Here is an 8,094-nt window from a genome sequence, read left to right as displayed (position 1 = left end):
GTATTTTGTGATTTTTCTATAATGAGCACAAATTACTTTTGTAGTAAGAAAAAAAAATTTTAACTACCAAAAATTGTTTTTCTGATTGTAATGCATTTTCATTGTAGAAAATTTGAAACTATGAAAACTATAAAAAATAAAAGATAATTATGCATGTTGTTCTACCTAGAAAGCCTGTTAACATTTTAGTATAATTCTTTCTAGTCTTTTTTTAAAAATGCATGTATGAATTTTTTAAACTACTTGAGATCAAACTGATCTATAGCTTCAGATCCTGCAATTTTTTATTACATTGTGAATATTTTCCAAAGCTATTACAAATTCTAAATATTAGATGTCTCACAAAGGACTAGAAAAATCAGCTGTCCTGGGGAGAAAAAAATAGAAGAATCAAAAAGAGGGTTCATGGCCTCCCAAACACAGCACAAGGCATTTTAATGTCTTCCCTAGCCCTAGAGAGGGCTTATATTGTATAAAACACTTTAAAATATTCCATATTAGCAATTTTAATGGTAAATTTTTTGAAAGGGCTTTTTATAATTTTGCTATTGAATTTGGCTAAACATACTCATTTAATTTACAACTGGCAAACAACTCACTGAATTTACAATTGGCTATAATTTCTCAGTAATTATTGTGCCTATTTGGGAACTCAGGGAAAATTGAGAAAAATCCAACCTACGAATTGTTTTCAAATATAAAGAAACACAACATTTAACAATTAATGAAATTAACACAATGTTACATCGTATAGATTTTTAATTCAACATTTTTGATTTTTACAGTTTTCATAGTTTGGAACCAATAACTCTTTTCAGATCTGAAACGTTTTCCTTGGCCCTCGAAAAGTGCCTAGGACTTGGGCAGTGTCTCCCCTGACTCGTGGAGGGAACGTCCTGCTTTCGCTACAGGGCAGCCATGGCAGAAAACACCAGAAACTTCTAGCAGGGGTGGGAGCCACTTCAAAGGCCAGCAACAAGGAAAGCCAATTTATTCAGCAGAGTTGGTTTTTCTGTGCCAACCTCCAAATAGAAAGTGGGAAGGTTTGGACAGGGAATTCCTGCTCCAGAAAGTTTTCGCTTCTCAAGTACAGTAAGTAAAACCGGAGAGAAGGAGGAGGAGGAGAAGGAGGGAGTGGCAGAAAAGGAAAAACAGGAAGGAGAAAGGAGAGAAAAGGTGAGAGAAGGAAGGAAGGAAAGGAAGCAGGGAAGCTACCATTCATTCATTGCTTATTATGTACCAGGCACTAAGCTAAGAACTATGCATACTATATCTCTTTCAGCACTCACTACAACCCTATGAGAGGAGACTATTGTCACTCCTGTTTTACAAATAAGGCTCCAGAGGATCAGAAAGGTTAAGTCATTGGCCTAGGGTCACACAGCTTAAAAGTGACAGAGCTGGCCCAAGGCTGTCCAACCCCAGGACCGCTACATTCACCCTTATACCATATGGCCTCCCCAAACATGCTTGCCCTGTCTGTCCCGCCTCCTAGTCCCAGAATAACAGAATTTAAAGCTGGAGGAGACTTTGACATCAGCTTTCAGTCTCTACCTTAACTGTGGCAGGCTCACAGGAAGAACTTTGTCCCCTGTCTGCATCCTGCTGAACAAGCCACTTCCACCCTGTCTCACGTCCTTACATCCCCCAGGGCCACTATGCCTGGCCCAGAAAATGTGCTCAGTAGGTGTTTGCTGAATTAATGAATTAAATAAATCTCTTGTTTTGCTGAGAAGGAAGGCCAGAGAAGGAAATTTGGGGACCACACACTGGGGGTAACTTGCCTAAGGTCATCAACCAGGTAGTGATGACAGACTCAAGACTAGAATCCGAGCCAATGCTTGTCTCACCTGAATTCGCACAGGGCTTTTCACCTTACATTATCTCATTTCATCCTCATAACAACCACGTGGTTATTACCTTATGTCATCCAACCTAAGGCCATCAATGGGACATACCACCGTTTTCTTCAACAATAGGAAAGAAAAAAACACTGCCAGATATCCTTGGGAGACACCATCAATTGTAAGAGGCATCCCTACCAAGTGGGAAAAAAAAAATGTGTGGTGTTAGCCACATTTTGCAGATGTGGGAACAAAGGCTTGCAGAAATGAAGAGGCATGTCCCAGACATAAAGCAATTAAGAGTCAGATGTGCGTGATTCAAGCTTATTCTGGGCTCTCTCAAAAACTGTACCTTAAGGCACTGTGATCTCATGGCTTTTAGTTGTTGTTGTTTGAGACAGGATCTCACTTTGTCACCCAGGCTGGAGTGCAGTGGTGCTGTCTCGGCCCACTGCAGCCTTGACCTCCCAGGCTCAAGCGATCCTCTTCCCTCAGCCTCCTGAGTAACTGTGACTACAGGGGTGCACCACCACACCAGGCTAATTTTTGTATTTTTGGTAGAGATGGGGTCTTGCCATGTTGCCCAGGCTGATCTCAAACGCCTGAGCTCAAGCAATCTGCCCATCTCGGCCTCCCAAAGTGCTGGAATTACAGGCATAAGCCAGCATGCCTGGCTTGATGGTTTGCTTTTTAAAAACATTATTGGCTGGCGTGGTGCAGTGAGGGAAGATTGCACCACTGCACTCCAGCCTGGGTGACAGAGTGAGACCCTGCCTCGGAAAAAAAAAAAAAAAAAAAAAAAAAAAAAAGCTATTGTTCTGCTTCTTAAATGATCATCCTACAGGATGATAAACACCATGTTTAAGAGCAAGGCCCGTGGTCTCCACTTCACAGCCGTTTTCCCAGTACCTTGCACAGTGTCAGGAACAGAGCAAGCCTCAAAACAATATCTAAGAGATGTGCAAGAAAGAGTGGGGAAGTCACACTATGAGGCGCCTCACAGATCCGAAAAACACGGGCCTGAGTTAGAAGTCACCGACTGTGGGCCCAGCACGGTGGCTCACGCCTGTAATCCCAGCATTCTGGGAGGCCAAGGCAGGCAGATCACCTGAGGTCAGGAGTTCAAGAACAGCCTGGCCAACACGGCAAAACCCCATCTCTACTAAAAATACGAAAAAAATTAGCTGGGCGGGGTGGCACGCGCCTGTAGTCCCAACTACTTGGGAGGCTGAGGAAGGAGAATCGCTTGAACCGGGGAGGTGGAGGTTGCAGTGAGCCAAGATCATGCCACTGCACTCCAGCCTGGGCGACAGAGCGAAACTCCATCTGAATTAAAAAAAAAAAAAAAAAAAGTCACCAACTGTGGATGTTTCCATATTGCTGACACCAGGCGAGGTAAAGGTAAGTGCAGAACGGGCCGTGTATTTAATCCCAGCCTGGCCAGCTACTAGCTATGTGACTTCAGAGGAGTATTAGAACTCTTTGGGTCTCTGTTTCCTGCCGGTAAACTGTGGATAATGCAGTGCTCCCTATCTCATGGGACTGCGAGAATTAAACGAGAAAGTGAAAGCTAAGAGCTTGGCACACGGCAAACACTCGATCACAGCTAAAGCCAGGTAGAGGAGAAATGTTTGTCTTCCGTCATCGCAAATGAAACCAAACTGGCTGGACATTCGGGGATTTCGTGATCCAGAGCCCTCAGTCTCAGACTGGTCATAGAAACAGGCTGTCCTGCAGCAAAAGACTCCAAATGCACAAAATAAGAAATGACCGTTGGGAAATAACCATACATACCAATCTAATTAATAGAATCATAAACATTTACCTCAACCCACCCAGGCAAAAATGGTTAAAACTCTGGATAGAATAGATGATTTTCCAGGGAAGTAGAAAATATTACAACTAATTCCAGAAGAGATTTTTAAAACACACGCGCCAAAAAAGAAACCTACCAAATACTGTAGAATAAATTGAGAATATTTTCAAAGAGCGATACCCAAAAAAAGTGTCAGGTCCAGATGGTTTCATGGGTGAATTCTACCTGCTATTTAAATTGTTCCAGAGCAAAGAGAAAGCAGGAAAATCTCCAAATTCTTTTTATGAAGCCAGCACAACACTGTATGAAACCTGACAAAGAGAGTACCATAGAAAAAAAGGCTCAGCAAATCTGGAAACGCTGGAAGCATTTCCCAGAGTCAAGAGCAAAATGAGGATTTCTATTCACACCACTAACAATGTTAAACGTAACATTATTCTGGAAGTGCTGGCCTATACTATACAGTTAGACAACTGAAAGAAACAAGATACAGGAAAACAAGAAAGGAGAAAGACAAATTATCATCTTTAGATGATAAGACTGTAAACCTCTAACTCAAGGTAATTCAGGAATTCACAATAAAATAATTAGATGTCAATTATCAATAAAATAAGATGACTGTTTATATGACTGATATACAAAAGTTAGTAGCTTTCTTACACGCGATCAACCAGTTAGGAATTTTTTTTTTTTTTTTTTTTTTTTTTGAGACGGAGTCTCGCTCTGTCGCCCAGGCTGGAGTGCAGTGGCCGGATCTCAGCTCACTGCAAGCTCCGCCCCCGGGTTTACGCCATTCTCCTGCCTCAGCCTCCCGAGTAGCTGGGACTACAGGTGCCTGCCACCTCACCCCACTAGTTTTTTGTATTTTTTAGTAGAGACGGGGTTTCACCGTATTAGCTAGGATGGTCTCGATCTCCTGACCTCGTGATCCGCCCGTCTCGGCCTCCCAAAGTGCTGGGATTTCAAGCTTGAGCCACCGTGCCCAGCCAGTTAGGAAATATTTTTAAAGTTTCCATTCATATGAGTGATGACACAAAACACAACCAACACAAATGTGCTAAATATGCCAGGCACGGTGGCTCACGCTTGTAATCCCAGCACTTTGGGAGGCTGAGGCAGGTAGATCACCTGAGGTCAGGAGTTCGAGACCAACCTGACCAACATGGTGAAACCCTGTCCCTACTAAAAATACGAAAATTAGCAGGGCATGGTGGCAGGCACCTGTAATCCCAGTTACTGGGGAGGCTGAGGCAGGAGAATCAATCGCTTTAACCCAGGAGGTGGAGGTTGCAGTGAGCCAAGATCACACCACTACACTACAGCCTGAGCAACAGAGCAAGACTCCATCTCAAAAAAAAAAAAAAAAAATGTGCTAAATGTATGAGAGGAGTGTCTTAGCAGGAGGATCGCTTGAGCCCAGGAGTTAGAGGCTGCAGTGAGCTATGATTGCAACACTGCACTCCAGCCTGGGTGACAGAGCAAGACCCTGTCTCTAAAAAAAATAAAATAAAATAGAAGAGGAAGAAGAATGCCTTTGAACGCTGCTGAGGGACTTGATAGTCTGAATAAATGGAAAGACATATCCTGCTTTTGAATAGGAAGATGTACTATTGTAAAGATGTTGGTTTCACAAATCATGGTATTTACAGTGATTCCTTTTTTTTTTTTTTTTTTTTGAGATGGAGTCTTGCTCTGTTGCCCAGGCTGGAGTGCAGTGGTATGATCTCGGCTCACTGCAGGCTCTGCCTCCCGGGTTCACGCCATTCTCCTGCCTCAGCCTCCCGAGTAGCTGGGACTACAGGCACCTGTCACCACACCCGGCTAATTTTTTTGTATTTTTAATAGAGACGGGGTTTCACCATGTTAGCCAGGACGGTCTTGATCTCCTGACCTCGTGATCTGCCCGCCTCGGCCTCCCAGAGTGCTGGGATTACAGGCGTGAGCCATCGCGTCCAGCCTCCAATTTTTAAAACATACTAAAAGAATTGCTTTTGGAACCAGATAGGCTGATTCTAAAGTTCACATGGAAAAATAAGCATGCAAGAATAGCCGGGAAAAAAGTATGGGGCTGGGGAGGGAAAGACAGTGAGGATAGACTCCCTACTGAACAGTGAAACATACTGTAGTTTCTTAGATATGATACCAAAACCATAAACAACAAAAGAAAAAAATAGATAAATTGAATTTCATCAAAGTTAAAAATTTTGTGCATCCAAGGACACCATCAAGAAAGTGAAAACACATACTCATAAAATGGGAGAAATATTTGCAAGTCCTATATCTGATAAGGAACTACTATTCAGAATATAAAAAGAACTCTTATAATTTAGCCATAGAAAGACAAATAACCCACTTTTAAGATGGGCAAAGAGTTTGAATAGATTTTTGTCCAAGTAAGATATACAAATGGCCAATAAGCACATGAAAAAGATGCTCCACATCATTAGTCATTAGAAAATACCAATCAAAACTACAATGAGATATCACTTCACACCTCACACCTACAAGGATGGCTAGAATCAAAGGGGCAAACATTCCCAAGTGTTGGGAAGGATATGGAGAAACCGAAACCCTCATGCTTTGCTGTTAAGAATGTAAAACAGCCAGGGGCACGGTAGCTCACACCTGTAATCCCAGCGCTTTGGGACGCTGAAGTGGGTGGATCACCTAAGGTCAGGGGTTCAAGACCAGCCTGGGCAACATGGTGAAACCCTGACTCTACTAAAAATACAAAAATTAGCCAGGCATGGTGACGTGTGCCTGTAATCCCGGCTACTCAAGAGGCTGAGGCACGAGAATCGCTTGAACCTGGGAGGTGGAGGTTGCAGTGAGCCATGATCATGCCACTGCACCCCAGCCTGGGCAACAGAGCGAGACTCTGTCTCAAAAAAAAAAAAAAAGAAAAGAAAAAAGAGAAACAGCCAGGGGCATGGTGGCTCATGCCTGTAATCCCAACACTTTGGGAGGATAAAGTAGGCAGATAGCTTGAGCCCAGAAGTTCGAGACCACCTTGGGCAAAATAACGAAAGACATCTCTACAAAAAATTTTTTTAAATTAGCCTGGCATGGTGGCAGGTGCCTATGGTTCCAGCTACCCAGGAGGCTGAGGTGGGAGGCTCAAAGCAGTGAGCTATGACCACACCACTCCAGCCTGGGCGACAGAGCAAGATCTTGTCTCGAAAACAAAAAAGAAAAAGAGAATGTAAAACAGTGCATGCACTACTTTGGAAAACAGTCTGGCAGTCATTGGTTCTTCAAAATGTTAAACATAAAGGATAGGTGTGGTGGCTCACACCTATAATCCTAGTGTTTTAGGAGGCCGAGGCAGGCGGACCACTTGAGGTCAGGAATTCGAGACCAGCCTGGTCAACATGGTGAAACCCCATCTCTATTAAAAATACAAAAATTACCTGGGTGTGGTGGCACACCTATAATCCCAGCTACTCAGCAGGCTGAGGCATGAAAATCGCCTGAACCCAGGAGGTAGAGGTTGCAGTGAACCAAGATTGCACCACTGCACTCCAGCCTGGGCAACAGAGCTAGACTTAGTCTCAAAAAAAAAAAAAAAAAAAAAAGTTATTATATGGGACCCAGCAATTTTATATGTATATATGTATACATATAAATATATATATGTGTGTAGATAGATATTCTCCAAGAGATTTGAAAACATATGGTCCACACAAAAAATGTACATTAATGTTCAACAGCAGCATGAGTCACAGCAGCCGAAAAACGGAAACAACCACGATGTCCATCAGTTGATGAATGGAGGCAAAATGTGGTATAACATGGTAGGATCTATCCAATGGAATATCATGTAGCAATAAGAAGGAATGAAGTACTGACTCATGCTACCACATGGATGAGCCCTGAAAATATTACACTAAGTGAAAGAAGCCAGTCACAAAAAGCCATGTGCAGTATGATCCTCCTTTTACCAAATGTCCAGAAAAGGCAAATCTGTAGAAACCAAAAGCAGAATGGTGGGTGCCAGGGGCTGTGGAGGGAACGGGAAGTGACTTCTAATGGGTACTGGGTTTTTATGTGGGATGATGAAAATGTTGTGAAATCAGATTGCAGTAATAGTTATGCAACTTTGTGAATATACTAAAAAACACTGAATCGTATCCTTAAAGGGGTGAATTTTATAATATGTGAATTATATCTCAATAAAGCTGTTATTTTTCTTTTTTTCTTTTTCATTTTCTTCTTTTTTTTTTTTTTTTTTTTTTTGAGACAGAGTCTCGCTCTGTTGTGAGGCTGGAGTGCAGTGGCACGATTTCAGCTTACTGCAATCTCCAACTCCTGGGTTCAAGTGATTCTCCTGCCTCAGCTGGAATTACAGGCACATGCCACCACGTCCAGCTAAATTTTGTATTTTTAGTAGAGACGGGGTTTCACCATGTTGGCCAGGATGGTCTCAATCTGTTG

This window comes from Macaca fascicularis, chromosome 14, assembly GCF_037993035.2.
Source record: "Macaca fascicularis isolate 582-1 chromosome 14, T2T-MFA8v1.1".
Classification (NCBI taxonomy): Eukaryota; Metazoa; Chordata; class Mammalia; order Primates; family Cercopithecidae; genus Macaca; species Macaca fascicularis.
This window is presented reverse-complemented; position numbering follows the sequence as displayed.